The sequence below is a fragment of the Syngnathus acus genome, chromosome 1 (genome assembly GCF_901709675.1).
Source record: "Syngnathus acus chromosome 1, fSynAcu1.2, whole genome shotgun sequence".
In the NCBI taxonomy this organism is placed as follows: Eukaryota; Metazoa; Chordata; class Actinopteri; order Syngnathiformes; family Syngnathidae; genus Syngnathus; species Syngnathus acus.
Genome location: NC_051087.1, coordinates 8,896,004 through 8,914,856, shown reverse-complemented (window position 1 = coordinate 8,914,856; position 18,853 = coordinate 8,896,004). Strand labels below are relative to the sequence as shown.

The following is an 18,853-nucleotide window of genomic DNA, read 5'->3' as shown; positions in this document are numbered from 1 at the left end:
TGCGTTAGCTAATCCTCAGATCTGTTTGTTATATACCTTTTACAGCCTTCAATAATCCCTGAATATAACCTGTGGCCAGAGCTGTCTTTATGGCCTTAATCATGAAGGCTGGGGTCAATCCACTTAACACCAATCTCTCCTCCATCACTTCCTCTTTACCTTCTCTTTCATCTGACCATCATCAGGGCATAAAAAAATAAAAGCTCTCCCTCCCTCTTTCTCTCTCACTTCTCTCACTCATCATCATCATCATCAAATTCAGGAATTGAGACACAAAATAATTTTGTGATGTTTCCATCAATATATTTATCAGAAAATTAAACTACTTCTTCATGTCATGTATTTAATAATGATTTTATGTTTGGCCAAAACAATCCATGAAATCATCTTAGTGGGAATTATTCAACTGTGATAAGACAAAAACACAATGACCCCCAATTAAATTCTTTTTAAGGACCGTCACAATGACGGAGATTGTTTTCAAAACATAAATATCATGATACAAAACTCAACTGCGGACAATATATTATTTTATCAAAAATATTATGTAAAAACAAAGATATCAAACGTCTTGATATATAAATTCTAACATTCATAATGTCCCAAGAATGAATATCCAGTGTTTTGTAGATGAACTCAGAGTTGACTGAGAAAATTCCCACAGAAATACGAGTCACAAAATACACAAAATTAGCCCTGCACACATCTTAAGGGAGCCAACTTGGAGGAAAAAGGAGCACTCCAACAAAGACCTAATCTATACGTCTCAATCGGCGTGTCAAGCTGTTTGAGTTTAGACTCAGGACTGTTGGGAGTCTGGTCATGCCTCCACGTCTGAGGATTAAGGCTTCTGTTGGCATACAGGCTCCGTACCTCTATAGTCCATCCATAGTCGCCCCTATTATTTAACTACCACTATACCAGAAATTGAAATTCACCCCAGCAGCCTCTCAAATGTCTACATTTGCCTCTTTGCTACCATCATTTTTGCAACCTTGGTAGAAAACATAACGCTGGAAATGTTACTCAAACCGCATGCTGACTATTATCGCTGCTTTTGGCATCTGGAAAAGAGAAGTGAGAAGTATGCGGTTTGGTTGCAGAAATATTTCGTGAAACAGAGAGATACAGCATAGATAAATTGATAGATAGAAATGATTCCGAAATTAAGGGATGTATGCATCACCCCCAAGCAACTACGCCCCTGCGTGGAGGCTTTCCAGCTGTTAGTATTGTGTCCCACTTTGGTCCGGTATATTTTAAGGCAGGTCACAGCCCATAGAAGTAAGGCCTTACGGGAAATGTTGTCATCATGTGAGTGAAACATGAGTGTGTGTTATCAGCACTTACAGGAAATTTGCCCTCTAAGGGGGCACAATATGCCATAAATCATACTTCCTTCATTAGTCATCAGCATTAGTTTAATCTCCACAGCCAATCTCCCGACAAACACGGACGACTGCTACAGCAAAAAAAACAACAACAACAACATGACTATAAATACATGAATGACAAATTGATGAAATACGACAATATTTCCAAATACGACTAGACTGAAGGTACCAAAATTAGCATAATAGATATAACGCTTTTGTAGCAATTACAGTAAACTTACTAGTTTAAAGACCAATAACTATGTTTGAACTGCCGGCTTATTTTATTAGAAAGAAAAACAATTGACATACTGTTCTTATTAACAGGCTCTGATATCACAAAATAAATTTCAACCAGGGCTACATTTGCACATTTTTAATCAACCTTTTTCAGATTCTCGAAAAACAAACCATACCTGTAAATTGTATAACATTTTGTAAATAGAAGAATATAGTCATTACATTTCGCCCTCTAAAAATACAGATTTGGTTATTTAAATGATTTCTTTAAATACAGTATAAACACAAAATGAACTGTTGTTTAAAATACAAGATTTGAATGAGGAGCATTCAGTTATTTTTGAAATTTACAATTAGTTACGTATTAGTACAGTATTGGCAATAGCATAGACATTTGTGATTTTTTAATTATCAATTTCTAAAACTCGATATGATTTTTGTTGTTAGTTGGTTGGTTGGTTGGTTAGTTAGTTAGTTAGCCAGCCTATGTTTCCTTCTTGTTGCTTGATTGTTCAAATGTCTCCACGGCAGAAAAGTGCAGCAACACACACAAACCCACACAGGCAGAGTCAACAAGAACCACTTCACTAGCCAGACCCACCAAGTGGAACCCAGGTTCCTTGAGGATCGCATTAACCCCATGACTTTCACACACTAAAATGTTGGCGCCTCTAGAAAGCGCTCTATAGGTTGTTAGTTTTGTAAAGTTTCCAAGCAAATGGTAAACAAGGGTTCTCCTTTGCCCTCCTTTTCACGCCAACGTTTTATTCTGCACAAACGGGCAGCCACCCACCTCGACCCAGCCGACGAGCCACAAAGGCTGCAAAGCTGCAATGAAAGACCACATACATTTTGTGAGAGGGGGCATTTTCATCATTCCAAGTCTATGGTCAGTTTTGAGCACTGAGGTGTGAATGAGCTTTTGGGACATTCAGGCTTTGGATGAACATCATTAAGAACGTTTTGAGCCACTGCAAAGTGCAAAGGCCGCACGCATTCACTTGTAATGATAAAGCTCCACAAGATCAGTAACCTCGTTCTGTTTCAATCCTCACAAATGCCAGTCAGTTTCAAAGTAGTTTGTATCAACACTTTCTTCAATTTCTGGTAGCTTCCCCAATAAAGAAGGGAGATGAAAGATGGCGACACACTTTTCATTGCAGTAAAAGTCTTCAGAGTGTGGCCTGTGGTGAGGACACCAGCTCTGTAACACATCTGCTGCAGCAGTTCGTAAAACCAGTTCCCTTGTTGCTTTGTTTGTAGCGGCTGAACAATGAGCCAGAGTATCCCTATAAACTGAAATGACCATGAAGCCATGATTTTTTTTGTGCCAGGAAATTAGAGAAAGTTCAGTTGCAGCACCACAACCCCATTACAGTTTTAGGAACACACAAATTGCTCAATCGGTTTTTAGCTTGAAATGGAGGTAAGACTTGGTAGTCACTGACTGTTCATACCGTTCTACAACTTTGAAACAACTCCTTGGTTTTGGGTGAATTTAAACAAATTAATCAGGTTAAAGATGATTTTTTCTTTGCGGTTTTTCCCATACGTTTTTTCCCGACTTTTGCGACAGAGGTCCTTTCCTTCGGCAATGTAGTCCAACTCAAATCTGTATTTACAATGCTCATTTATTTCATGAGTGAAATATGCTGGACACAGTAAAGTTGTCAGCAGCATTTTTACTGTTTAGGTGAGAAAAAAATATTTTTGCCACTGGATTTACCCATGCAGTGTTGTTCATTGATGCAATTGTAATCCGCTAAAGAAAGTTTAAAAAAAAGATTAACTCAAGTAGGAAATAGGCTTCTGATAACTTCACAGTTTTCTCCTATTTCTTCGGTTGTTTATCTCTCTGTGTTTTTACTACATCTTGTTAGTCTGTCTCTCCTAAACCATATCAACTCTCCATCAGCACTACACAGCGCACTTGAGTCTCTGGGGCTGGCGACTCCCTCTTCTCCTATCAGCAAGTTCATCAGAGTGCTTTTTCGGGACTCGTTGACAAGACTGCGGTGGCGGCAATCGCTCAGGGCCAGTCCGGGTCGCCTTTCATGGTTGACTGATTTTCCATTTAAATTGAATTACAGAGAATTAGCAGCACAGCCAAGTCGAGTGAGGAGTTTCTCAAACTGACACAGGATTTACAATCAATTCAGAGACATGCTAAATGCCTTTTGGGATAAAATTGCTTGTCAATGCGATTACATCCTCAAAAATAGCATTTGTCAATTTTGACTTTGGGAATGATTTTTTTCCATGCAATTCACTAATCATCCTAGGTGTGTTCAGGAATACAAATGTGTTTTTGATATTATGTTCACATACACTTGGCCACTGCGTGAGCGATTCGTAGCTTGATCCAGATTTAATACCCCACGAGAGGAATAGAGATCTCTCAGTTCCCTGACATGAATCACAAAGACAAATGGACATTCAGCAGACCCACAGGAAGACACAAGCTAATGCAGACAGTGTGCGCCGAGTCGTTTAACACTGAATGCACTTTGAATATGTAGTGAGTAATCTCACCTCCAGGAGAGAAGTCAGGCATATTGTTTTAAAATAAATGTTCCTGTATTGCAGGCCCCTTCTTATTTTCACAGCTGGGCGGGCAGTAGATGCTTGATAAAAAAAAAAATGAAATCACAGCTCTGGTGAAGATGTTGAACCATCCACAATGCAACTCACCTCCTGTTTCAGTTCAAAGTGGAGGACATTCATTTATCACACAAAATGAGTTTTTTGTAATGTTTCGCCATTGTTATTATTTTTTTAATACTTATATTGTTCGAATCATCTTCTCCTTTGTGCTACAAATATATTTTGGTGTTTGCCTGTCCTGTCTGTCTTGATAAATGATGAAGACATGTTGATTTTGCTTCAACTCTGCCATCTGTCATGTAAACCATAACTTGGATTGTAAACCTGTGCCACTGACCTCAGCGCTGCTTTTATGGAGGACCCTGACCACAGTTGAAGCTGTCACCTCCAATTTGTGGCAGCATAGGTAAGAAAACAGGAGTGCTGATCTCTTTTGATGGACATTATGACCGAACGCAAGGTCAGCCTCCATAAACTTTGACCTCAAAACCTCACAAATAGTCCAAATGTGTAAAATACCCCGGGCCCATGTGCAAATATGCTTTCTGTGGAAATATTTGAGATAAAATAGCAGTAAAGTTTTAATTTATTGTTTTCACTGTCTTTGTGGTTGTACCATTATGTTATATGTAAAGCGTGTTGTTATAGCTGCAGTTGGTATGGAATGCACGATATAATAATTATAATCATATTTAAATTACATATTAATATTTTATAAATACAGTTGTATTGTATCGTACCGTATCGTATCGTATTGTAAAGACAGACCAGGACAGAAAAGGTCATGCAGTAACAGGAGCGACTTGGTCATTTAAAGCAACAGTATGTAATAAAGGAAAATAAAAAATACATTTCATGATACACTGATAGAAAAGATGACTCTGTATTTGCCATGGTGACCATCAAGGTCATCTTGTTAAATATATGACGTCTGGTAGAAAAATCTGGTAGAAAAATAAATCTCCAACATGCGGGAGCAGATGAATGTGTGGTTTCGAATGGCGACAAAAATATCATCCTGTTGTTTCGCAGGGCAATAAGTCAAGTGAGAAATGAAGTCATTTTCTCCTCGTGCTCCACACAAATGGGACGAAAACAGTCTGTTAAAGTGCAATGACATCTTTGTAGTGAGACAAGCCAGGGATGTGCACTCCACGGGAAGACTAGTCAAGCTGAAGAATGTAACTTGCCCCCAGATAACATGAAATATGAATGCATACATGTAGTAGAAGGAAACAAGACTGGAAGGTTTATGGGGTCTTCTCTCAACTGTGAGGACAGGAAGAGTGAAGAGGGGGTCTGTGAGGGGAGCTTGAATTCTCTCGAACCACAGCAGTGTATTTATGGGCCACCCGTAAACCTCCGATGATCTCGGGCCTGACCGCCCTGCCCGTAAACCGCCAGTTTAAGAGAATCCCGGAATGCTCTGAACCTTGACTGAAGCTGCTGAGGTAAGAGGACACCTTCGGGTGTGACAGGGTTCCAAATAAACCACCTCTCGTGACTTAAAAAAAAAAAAAAGACGTGTCTAGCTGTCTCTCAGGACAGGGAAGATTCCTTTTTGGTAGGGAATTCCAGCCACAAGTGATCCAGAACAAGTGGGATCAACGCCTCTCGTTGTGGACCCAATGAGCTTGAGAGAAGGTGAATCCGGATGGAATCAGGAAGACAGAAGCGAGGAGGCGTGATGTGTTTACTGCCACGCGTGAACGCACATTGCATTGTCAGATTGTCAGCAAGCTGAGAGCAGACAGGACGTCCTGCCAATCACACAAACTCAAAATTCTACCATGCGTTGTGTGGGTTTGCACATTCCCAAAGTCTGTCAAGGGGAAATTAATGGCTTCTAAAATTATACATCCAGTTTAGCATCTTTCTTGGACCCAGACACCCCGACATGTTTGAGCTGTGAAAACATAATTGCTTAAAATGGCCATGCCAGCACAATATTTCATTGTCGAACACATTTCAATCATAATTGTTGCGACTTTTGGAATAACTTAATCTTTGCAAGATGTAAGTCTTAAGTAGGACATACGTATTGTGAAAATTTGATGACAACTGGTTTGATGCATGCAAACATACGTATATGTCTCCTATATGTAATCGAGAATCTTTTTTTTTAATTTAGGAGTGAAAGAATTTAAACACTTTGCAGTTTTCATTTTGTAGGCAAAAACTTCACAGATTTTGTATGACAAACTAGAGCAGAGCTTGAAAGTGAAATGTGTGCATGTTTTCTTTTTAGTATACTCAATCTGTCCCAGCTATCCTTGAAGGGGGGATTACGGACAAAACAAAAATGCTGTGTATTTTAAATAATATCTCTTCCAACATTCTTAAAGCAGATACGTGAGGTTGATATGTCTGTTTGTGATTTTCACCTGAAGAGCATAATTTACTGCAGAGATGTGGGAAGACCATGACATCAATTGTATTTTAGAAGAAACATTTTTTATATTCTGATGACTGAATGATGAATTTGAACCTTTTATTACTATTTAGGGTAAAAGAACAAAAAAGACAAATGATCACAAATGATAAACACCAGAAGCGTGGATTTTTGCACACCCGCATCCATATGTGTACATGTGAGCCACAGGAGATAAAATTACAGAGATTACAGATTACAAAATGTTCAAATGTAAGAGTACAAACAAATGATGGTACCTTTGCCGTATATGTATTAAAATATGAACTTGCTTTTTCTTCCAGGGAATAAAACCCAATGTTGCGCTTCAGAACGCTGTGGGAGATCATGTTGAACTTCTTGTGAGGACCAGCAAATTACATTTGGAAAAGATTCACATTCACGACCATGCTCTCATCTGGCACGCTCCAAAGCAGCTGTACAAGGTAAAGGAGCTTCAGTGAAGCGTTACAGTCAGTGACAATGTTGGATGTTCATGTCCTCGCCCCTCTTGGAAAGTAAGCCAATGGCTGTTTATTGCTCTGTTAAATCCACATGAGGCTGTCAGCAGACAGACATCAATGAACTAACTACTGTAACCGGGGGATATAGATGGAATATGTGCCTGTGTGTTTTATTGTTAGACTTTTCAGGCAATCCAATAACACGTGGTAGAGTGTCTCACTGATAAGCATGTGGGATCCATAACACTTTCCCCACTATATTTGACACATGATGTCATATGCTTTGGATCATGTGCTTCCCTTTCCTTCATTCTTCATGTTTTGCTCTCATGCAAGATGTCTTTTAGACAAATGTAAGCAGCAGGGTTGCACAATGTTGTGGAGCTCATCAATGCTTCATTTCATGAATCAACCCAGCTACTAATTTGCTTCGTAATTGTTGTTCCAAATGTAAACTCAATTCCTCCTTATCAACTGTTTGGGATTTGGTTTTTTTAATCATTTTGAACATGGCATTTTTTTTTATATGCTTTCAATATCTCCAGAACTACAGTATATATCCACTCATCTAAACCGCCGAAACTATGCTTGATTGTTCAGCTCAGAAAGAAAAACATGGGGCGCACCTATGTTCAATACGTCATTTCTTCTCATTTTTTTCTTCTGACCTTTGGTCATCTCAAGTATTCACTGCAATTTACGTACAGCGGGGACCGGCAGGGATAATGGAGGTGCCTTCGGTGCCAGAGGTCAAATTTAATGGAAAGCTCTCGTGCGAGCCGTCTCAACAACGTCTGCTCAAGCCAATCAGAATGTTTAACATCTCCCACCGGAACTCAGACCTAGTTCATGCGCAAGTGCTTTTGAGATGGACGCGTGTCAGGAAGATGCTTTGGCCAATGATGTAATGACGTAAAGTGCTATCGATGCGGAGGGAAGAGGATGCTCATGGGAAGGTAAAAAATGTAAGATTGACCCATTTTGGTAAAGCACGCAGCAGAGAATGTGTCTAATAAAGATTTGTATCGTTCACACTGGCTCACGCATGTTGAACAAATCGACGTAACACGAAATGTTTCTCTCTCCTCTGCCTAATTCTGCACAGAGGATATAAACATCTTCTAGAAACCAGTCTAAGGGGAAGCTTTAAGGGGGTCCTCCAAAAAGATTAGCCAACATCCACTAAGTACAAGCCTAAAGTATTATGTTTCAATAATGTTTGAGTAAAAGGCACTGCCCAAGCGCACAAGTTTTGATCTAAGGGGATCTCTCTATATCTCGTAGTGTCATTTAAATCCATTCACCAACTGTTAAAAGTGAGGAGAAGGATAAAAGTTAATCAAATAAGTTTTCTGCAAGGATATAGTTGGAATCTAATTGAATATTTAGGCACAATTACAATCCGCAATAAGGTATCATGGAGAGTTCCCGTCATTTTTCATTTCATGTTTAATATGAGCATCAAAAGTGCTTGTTGCACAAATCTTTCAATCATAATGATAATGAAAAAACAACTAAAGGAGATTTGCACAGAAGTCAGGTTTAGGTTTCAGGTTTAGCAGATCAGCGTGAGCATCCTTTGAGTTGAAAAAGACATATTGGATGAAGAGGACATGTAAATAGACATGTTCAGTTTAATGATGCCTGTTGGATCAACAACCATCAGTAAAGGAAATTATTCACCACCAAGTGTGGCTTTTGTTGTGGGTCCGGCTGTTTATGTCAAACGCTCATATTCATCTAGAGTAGGGTTGTTGATACATACACTTGATACATGAATGGACATAATTCTTGCTATATAAAAATATCTATACTTAGATTTACATGTAAAAATACAAGCTTTATCTTACATTAGTTGGCAATGTCGTATTGTGCATGTGAAACTAATAATTGTAAACTAGTTGTGTACTGTAAGTAATATAGGAGATGGCGAGAGTGTATTATATCCTTGGATTGAAATCAAGTGGTGCTTAAGACCAAATGTCCTGCACTAGAGGCTCTATTGGGAACTTTCAAGTATTTATTGACTCAGTCAAATTAAACCCTGAGGACCACCGTGATTAACTGAATGTTTTATTTCACTACTGTGGCTCTTCGAAGACATGCTTGTATTTGTATAGTGGTGGAGTGTGTGCCGCCTTTGTGTGTGTGTGTGTGTGTTTCCTGCAGAGTGCTGTACATGAAACCAGTGGGTCGAGTTTATCTAGTGCGGTCAGCACAGCAGGACATGTATCTACAGCAATAAGAGGAGCCTAGAGGCTCGTTTTACTGCCCTAACTGATTTAGTCTTTTTCATGACTGCATTAACTGCATGTAAATAACTCGTGCGCACGTGCGGCTTATAGTCAGGTGCGGCTTATATAAGTATAAAACTAAAAAAATCACGGATTTTAGCTGGTGCGACTTATAGTCTGGTGCACCTTATAGCCCAAAAAGTACGGTACTTACAGTGGGATTTCATACTAATTGCAAAAGTGGTTGAAAAGACAACATAGTATAAATATATGGGAGGTGTCTATATGCTCAACTGAGTAACTGTTTTGCTGCGTGAGCTGCACACCTGTTGTCCCTACCCACAAAAATATTTCAACAAGCGACTTCATCAGTACATCAATCAATCAAATTGGTAATTTTTCATCTAGCCAAGATTCCGTCTCTCTTCCAGCATGACTGTTCCCTAGTGCGGGTAAGGTCCATAAAAGCATGCTCGGATGAATTTCATGTGGAAGAACTTACGCAAAACTCTGACCTCAAGATCATGAACTGCATTTGGGATGAGCAAGTCAGCAGGTCTGGCTTCCTGTGGGTCCAGTGAATCGTGCCGACTTGAAAATTATTTCCCAGTACTTTCCAGGAATTTTTTATTTGCCACTGTATGCGGTCCAATTATTGCAACGTATACTAGTAATTCCCACCTCCAAGCGTTGGTGAAGTGTTATTTTCTACAAATGAAAATTCTATTTTGTACGTTTAACAAGATTGCTTCAATGTTACCAAATACCAGCGTTGTGCGGAGGGCCTTCAAAACCTTTTCAGCAGGCCCGAAAGGTTAGAAAGAAGTAGTCCAGATAGTCTACACTCCAGAATAATCCCCCCAGTAATATGTGCAACACACAAATGCAACACACTCCAGTACTCAATATTCATATCTATTCATATCTAACCTGCAGTAACTAACATTAAGCAATCTCCAACTCATGTGCACTTCATACAAATTTTCGGCTATTATAGTTGAGTGCAATTGTCTTATCACTGTGAGTATGAATGACCTCTATCTAGTGCTGTTTCTTCAAGTCTGGCACAGAAGGAACTGATCAGGGGTGGGAAGTGTTGTCTATGATGGATGTGATGCACATCCTTCTGTCAGCCTCCTCTTCGATGATGTCCAGTTGGCAGCAGAGAACAGAGCTTACTTTCTCTTCCTATTAATGCCCGGCACGCAATGACAAGAAACAATGCTGAGGCCATAATAAAAGGTCCTCTGCTTGTAATGAATGATCTCAGCCTCCTCAGCAAGTGGAGGCGACTTTGGCCCTTCATGTAGCAGTACCTCGAATTATTCAGGTCAACACCTGAGAATTTAAAATCGAATCTTGTCAATAAAGAACAAACACTAAACATTTGAGAAATGATTGACAAATTCAAATGTGTGCTTGCGTGTGTGTGGCAGTTAAAAAGAATTGCATATAAATTAGACCATGTTTTTATTTGAGGCGATAAAGTATCTTTCATCCGTGTAATAATCGCGCTTAGCTTTAGGAATGTTTTTTCTCTCTCCGTGGAGTTATACATCACACTTTTACCTCTACAATAATCACAGCTCCTCAATTTATTAGCAGTACCAAAAATGGTTTATGTTCGCTTTAAAGTGTCAACTGTGCAGTGAACTCAGCTGGTTTCCATTTTTCTGTCATTATTACGTACTTATATTTAAAAGGCCACAAAGCAAGAAGAAATCAATACCTCGTGGTCACATGGCATTGTAACAAACTCATGCAGCGTATCATACACGATTAAACCCGTAGACATATACAGCTTATTATTTTTGAAATCTGCCAGCAAACTGAGAGACAAACACCAAAACATTTACTTACCTGCTAGTAAGTTAGTTTGAACCCGGTTGTAAACTCTCCATATTTATATTCTTGAAGCTGTTGCATGATTGTGACGCTAACAATGATACCCCTGCAGTATCTTTTTCAGAGTATTCTTGACTTAAAAGTGTCTTGTTCAACCAATGAAATGATTGTGTCTTCATCCACTATAATTATCTTCTGTCGTCTTCCGGGTTGTTTGGTGTGGAACTCACCAAAGCCTTCTTTTCAGGAATCAGGAACTAATTAATAAGTCACTTTGCTTTCTCTAATATCAAACAGTTTTATGGCTCGGCCATTCGGAGACTCATGTTAAGATGTAATTGCGCAGAGAAAATAAACTTAAGGCAGATGGAGGTGTAGTAAAACTAACAGAAGCCGGGGGTTCATGTTGACTAGCTGATCCCAACAGTCAGTACCACGCTGAGAAAATATTTGGGCTAAGAGTTTGCCCTTCGGTGGTGCACCGTGACGAGGCGCAAAGAGAGTCCTTGTTTAGCCAGTGTGAGTGCGCAATGAGTGGGGTGATCCCACACCTCCATCTGAAAGATGGAGTGGGAGTGGGGGGCCCTCAGAGGCAGAGGGTCATTTCTGTTTTATGTTTGCCCAAACCTGCTTGTGTAGGCCTCTTTGTATTCAGGAGAGGTGAGGCTCCACGTGATTGCTCACAGGACCACAATGAATCATCCTCTCACTCTATCTTTTCCCAACCATTTGTTTATGCCTGACACACATTTACAAATGCGCTCATCGTTATTTGAAAGTTTGGCAAGTTCACTTTGGAGCTTGTGGAATTCACAAGTACGTGTTTGACCTTTGCCTTTAAAAACAAATCCTCAAAAGTGAGGTAAGCGGGAGCTCTAAACTGGTTGTTTGAAAGGAAAGGTTCTGTGAACAAACTCATCACAGTAACCCAAAATTGTAATTTACAGTTTTATTAAAAACAGATTAATCAACTACAAATTAATAACACAGAACACACTGGAGATTGAGTCATCCAAACTGAATTCAGCAGGTTAGTTTTGATTTGACCACTGATTACATTTGATCATGATGAGTAGGACAAGTAATTAACTAAGTAAACAGCAAGCAAGGAATAAATAAAAAATTAAAAAAACAAGCAAATAAAAAAATAAACAAGCAAATAAATAAATAGATTTGTATTACTTAATAAAACGAGCCCTTGAGAACTATAGGTTCATTCCATTTTTTCAGCATTTTGCACGAGGGTGTTTTGAGAGTGTTTAAGTTTTATGACTGCAATAAAACCTGGGGGATTTATATCCTGTTGATTTACAATGAAAGAATACTTCTTGGGATACGTGTTTTTACGGAAATCATGGTTTTAGTCCAGAATTTGTCATTTTGCCCAATGTAAAGCTTTTGAGTAATGAATTATCCACATTAATCCACAACAACGGCTTCATGGGCTTGATCCCGGTCAGCAGTTTAAATTAGGCTGGTAGTAATCGATCATCACACAGGTCCGATGAAGTGCATACGAAGCACGTTCACAATGGCAGTTATGTAAAAAGCAGCGGACCATGTGTTGCTTATAAAACTGTCACTAAAACCTTTGTCACCTTGTTAAAGGCTCTTGCTTATGAAAAACAAACAGGTGAGCGATGGATTGTTGCAAAAATCAATAATGGATTTTTTCCTACTGAGAAAACTATTGTCAAAGTAGAAGTAACATAGTTCAAGATTTTCTATGAAATCATCTGTCAGACAAGGTCAACAGTCAACACGTTTTCTCACGAGATTTTAATAGAACGACGCACAATAAATCACCAGATTGCTTTCATCACTGAATTTGTTTCTTCCCCAGCAAACTGTTGATTTTGCTGTACATCTCTGAAGCAATATATTGATACCTTGTGTGTGTGTGTGTTTGTATGTGTGTGTAGGTGCGTGCGCTCACCGTCATTAATATTAACACAAACAAAATACAATGCCAATGTGGCATGCACGAAGTCGTGGCCTTTCCATGATTAATACATTTTAGATCATGGGATTACAGTTCTAAATCCCGGTTGTCCAGGAATAAATTCCCTTGGGCAATCCCTATGATCGTATAAAATATGGTCATGAGCTTCAAGGGGATCTTTGCCTTTTTCCAACGTCCACCCTGTGAAAACATATGTGTGTGTGTGGGGGGGGGTGGGGGCATTGGGAAACTTGCATTCCTCAAACCATCTCTATATAAGAGAATCTTATTTTAGTTACAGCTCCTGTGTCACACACAGATACTCACGCACAAACTCACACGCACGCATGCACACACGCGCGTAAAATAAATTGTCCAATTCCCCTGGAGTGTCTGTTGACATGCTTTTCCCAGAGATCTATGTATACACTCATCTTGGACCATCTTTGTTTGTTACATATGCATGCCCAAATGTGTGGCTCCCACAGATGAGGTTGGTTTGGGAATTCATTTGCGACATACACTAGAAAAATGTACGACAGGAGCAAGATATGTTTTAGCTAATCATTTTAGCTCTTACCTATGCATCCATTTTTAATAGTGCTGATCATCGTAAGAGCTGCAGTGTAGTTTGGTGCACCAAATGGGATGAATCTTAAGTGGATTCTTGTAGGAATGAAGCATCCTTTCCTCTTCCATGTACTGGATTGTTTTCATGCAATTGTTTTGAGCCTGTTTAGACTCTTGAATCCTTGAAGTTTGGTCAAGACAAGTGGGCTGCAAGCCTCCGACAGTTTAATGCAACATGGAAGCAATTTGATGTGATTGAAAGCCAGCATTTTTGAGTGCATCGTTTTAGAGCATTTTCTTTTCTCTCTCTCTCTAATCATTACATGGCAGCTTGTAGGAAGTGTGGTTTGCCATGTCATGGCTGAATGATGGAATGCTATTAACGTTAATGCCTACAGTGAACACTGGCAGTAAGCACTTCCTACAGTTTTTATTTTTCTTATCTTGGACCAAGAGCAAGGCAGCCTTTGTTTTTTAATAGGCTTCTTTGTCTGCATATGTTTTTACAACTCACAAATCAAGACAAAAACAGAACATACAACAGGTCTTTTGGCATCATGACATATGAAGGGATTGACAATAAAGCTGACTTTGACTTTGACTTTTGACTTTGATCATCCACTTTGCATACTCTTCTAGTTGTATAGTTTGCCTATTTTGGAATGGACAGAACTTGGATGAATGAAGACTAAAAAATAAGAAAAACAGAAACTTCAAACGACGACGACCACAACAGCAACAAAACTTATTGATGTGATTTTTAGAGAGCAAGAAACAGCATCTACAAACATGCCATCCAAGCACAACACCACCAATGAAATACTACAGTATGCCAAGATCCCAAATATCCTCAAAATATGCTTACCCCATAATGAAGTCGCAAATCAGCATAAAAACAATTCACATTCACAGAAGTTGTTTGGCATCCTCAACAAATCATATCAACTCAAACATAGACAAGGGCAAAACATTTATGTGTCTCTTGACTGATTTGATCAATATGCCGCATAATAACATAATGAGAAACACAAACATTTGTACATAGTTTGACACGCACGGAATATCGAGTGAAAAGACCACACGCCTTGGAACAACACCCAGTCAATGTAATCTTCATGTATTCCTTGATTGTAAATGAAGTAAGACAATTTCAAAAAATGATATTATTTTTGATACGGATTCAGATGGGTGGGGAAGTTCAAGCTTTGTTTAAGAGGCAGAATCCATCTCTGATGAGGGAAAAATTTGCAATTTCCCTCAATTTAATGGGCGGAATCCCTGAGAGAGAATGGCGGTTGTGTAGAATAAACAGCAAAAGCCTGTGAAACAAAACAGGGCATATTTCTCAATCTGCTTTTTATTTGGATCTCTATGCCATGTTCTAAAAGTAGCGTTTTCAGTCAGATTTGTCAGAAAGATAGATATATGAACATACTTTTTAAACCCCACGAGAGAAATCAAGAGATGGCACATGCATAACAGATATACATTCGCACGCACGTACACGTATGCACACACTCACACAGACATACACACACAACAACAAAAATGAGCAGATGCATAAAATGAATGCATAAAAAGAATGACCATCTTTAACTTATAACTTAAATAATCTGTCTACAACAGGCTCTAATGCCAGGAAAAAAAATAACTTTACCATTCTCCTCCACCAGGTTCATCTGGGAGATGGCCTCCTAACATGGTTATTCCAATGTGACTTGATGGGCTGCAGACATTAGCCATGTTCCCGTATTGTTACGTGAGTGACATCGGCAAAGAGATACAAATCACTAAAGGAAAAGAAGGGTGAGTTGACATTTGCATCACAAACAAAAATTGAATTATCTTTACCAGACACGTCGTTAGTATTCACCTCATGTCCACCTCTTTCCTTCTTTCATTCAAACAATCCAATGTTGCCTTCTCATGGGCAACAGTAGCTTTAGAAGAAGGTTTTTTTTCACCCCTTTACAAATTGTTTAACTAACACTCCCCAGACTGCTATGTCACGTGTACAAAGATAAAGTGATGTTTGATGGGATAACCCAATTAACACACTGGGACCCCACAGCATGTCGGCTCGCTGTTCTCCGTTTGTATTTGTGTTCAACTGGAACATGCAGCTCAATGACATGAAGTAATTCTACCTGTAGAAAATACTAATGCTCAGTTCTGATTCATATTGTTGATATTTCACTAACTTGGTGTACCTAAAAAAAATTATCTGGTCAGTCGCCTTTGCATGATATTTCTGACAACTGTTTCATGCTTTGATAGGAAATAGAATATAAAACCAGGCCAGACTTTTGGATATTTTCCCCGGATTTTTTTTTCTTCTACATTTACCCCCGCCCCTCATAGGGAAGATATATTGATTTCAGAGATACTTTGACCCCCTCCCTCTTTGGAAAAAAAAAAATCCCATCTCCGCCAGTAACAGTACCTCATCAGTTTGAAAACAAGACAAAACAACACTGCAGCTTCGGTGCAGGTTTTACATGAGCAAAAAGAGAAACATAGTAGCCACAGATGCATTACATCAAAGTCCTTATCAGATACATGCCCCCTTGCTTTTCCATCATTTGGATACAGTTCGTTAGTGTTAGTCATGCTCACATCACACTGCAGCTTGTCCCTCCCTCACGTAAGAAGTGTAGCAATGAGGTGCATTTGTCAGCTCTGTTATACTACAAATTCTTACTAATGGGAGTTCAAGGCCTTTAAAGTAAGCAAAATGATGTACAAATACTTTTTACATATTTGGTGTCAAATAAGAATGAACTGGTGTTGGGATGAACTGGGATGAGTCCAAAATAATATTTTGACCCTCCCTCTGACAGCCAGTCATGTTGGCTTTATTTTCTTAACAAAAGGAGGTGCACCATGCAGGGTAATAATATTATGGTCAATTCATTTTTTATTTTTTTGGTCCATTCAATTGTATACTTTAAAGATCTCCACCATCAACAGTATTTCAATTGCTGATACAAATAAAAGCAGCAGAAACAGACACCGTAGCAGTCGTTATGTGCTTAGTGTGTAATGAATCAAGTCAGGACCCTCTCATTGAACCACATAAGAACAAATGGATCGCACCAGAACGTTAATTCCCAGACAGCCATGTGTAAACATGACATGGGCAAGGAGGGGGTGATGAAGGATGCGCAGGAATTCACCGGACGACCACAGATGACCGGTGGACCTGACCGCTTTGGATTCTGAAAATTCAAAATATAAAAGGTCATAGCTGTGAAGTGTGTGTCCAGTGTGTGTACCTCACCTCTCGCTAGGAGTCATCCGGGATGAGCTCCAACACACCTATGACCCTAATGAGGATAATTGCTTTAGAAAATGGATGGCTGGATGGACTTAACATAACACTTGTGGGTTGAAAATGAATGTGGAGTATTTGAATCCCCCATCTGTTTTTAATTTCTCGCACAATCACAGCGGCTCCTTTATTAAATCGCCATTTACTCCTGTTTGAATTGAATCCATCCTGTCAGTCTCAATGATTTGTAATGATTACAAATGGGGTATAGTATCTAATGGCATGTGTCATTTCACTTCAGCAGTCATTTCATATACTATAATAAGGATACAATATTCCCCATTCATTTCTGGAAGAGGATTTAAATATGAGATATCAATCTTTCCTATTTCTACTGGAAACGATCTCAAAACATTTGACAAAGCTAAGTAGATGCTTCATTTCACTTCTGAATGTTTTCCAGTACAAACATTTTGCTTTCCCTTTACGTCAAAGCAAAATTAAGACACCCATTTTTTGCTGTGATGTTATTCACAAAGCAAGTGGTTCACATTCCACGTTACTCCTAAAAACTCATTCCATCTTCTTATTGACAAGACACAGCCAACAATAATGATCTTATCCCAATCCTCTCCGATTTAGTAGCCACTGTGATTTATGGAATCATTGTGGTCCCAAGTACATATTAGTTGTGACTTGTCTCATGCCAACTGGTTCATTAAAATAAACCTCATAATCTCATCCATGTGCTCTTCAAAACTGGAACAGCTCTGAGTGCCAGGGTTGATGTGAACATCAAACCGGGGTTGAAAACGTTCATGAGGTGTAAAAGAAATATTTCATGCCCTATGTGACACTGCTTCATCATTCACTCAACTTCTGTCTTTGTTTTTCCAGACTGTACGCTGCCCTGGAAAACAGGAACGTCCAAGTCAGACTACCAGAGGCCTCAACGTGACTGAGGAGCACACATAAAAGCCAAGTCTGACATCTAGTGAGTGCTTTGTAAAGTGTAGTTTTGGACCAGCAAATCCTAAAATGAATTTTACAGACAACATATACTAAAACAGTCAAAATTGGAAAATGCAGTACTGCACTACCAGAGTTGGATGAGTTAACAAAAAATGATTGTTTCACAAAACAATATATTAACGTAAAATAATGACAAACATCTGCAGAAACAAAGGCAATAGTGCAAATTCAGTGCTGTTGATACTGTTGAATAATAGAAACTTGTATTTATTACGGCTATTAAATTCGGTGAACTTCATAATCATTATCATACAGACTCATTAAACACCTAAAAATAATCGTCTGGTCAATTCCTACCTAATTTCCAAAATTTTAAACCTCCTGCTTGTTTTGTGTGTGACATTGACATTTTGGGAGGTATTAGATTTTCTTGAGCTTTAATTAGCAAAATTATAAAAAGTAGAACCACCAGATTTTTCACTATGTGTAAATCAATATGAATTTCATTTTACATTTGTTTATATTTAAAACAATGCAGGCTACTGAGATAAAGGATGTTTTCAATGATTTTATGATATCCGAATTTGAGATTTAGCTGAATAAATAAAGACACTGGAAGGTCGAAACATTGCTTAGCTTTTCAAACAGACTGCTCTTATTAGTTGCTCAATTAATAATATTGGGATTCAGGATGAAATGAAGCATAAGGAAGGAAGAATGCTGCCTTTGTTTTTCATTGAACTGTTTTGGCTCTTGCAATTTTTTTGAAACCAAATATCTGCAGAGGCCCGTTCGGGTACCCCTCTAAAAGGAATGCTTTCAATTGGGCTCAGAAATAACAAATTAAAAGGTTACATAGATGCAAGAAAATAACTTCCCCTGTTTTACTAAATTTACTAACTTATATAACAGTAAGGTAAAGTCAAAA

The 18,853-nt window shown here is 38.8% G+C and overlaps 1 long non-coding RNA gene across 1 annotated transcript; it reads left to right on the top strand.

Moving 5' to 3' along the window:
* Window positions 1-6,933: 6,933 nt before the first annotated feature.
* Window positions 6,934-18,184, top strand: LOC119126357. Its single transcript, XR_005098637.1, has 3 exons — window positions 6,934-7,073; window positions 15,356-15,488; window positions 17,851-18,184. It is a non-coding gene; the product is annotated as an uncharacterized LOC119126357 (long non-coding RNA).
* Window positions 18,185-18,853: the final 669 nt, after the last annotated feature.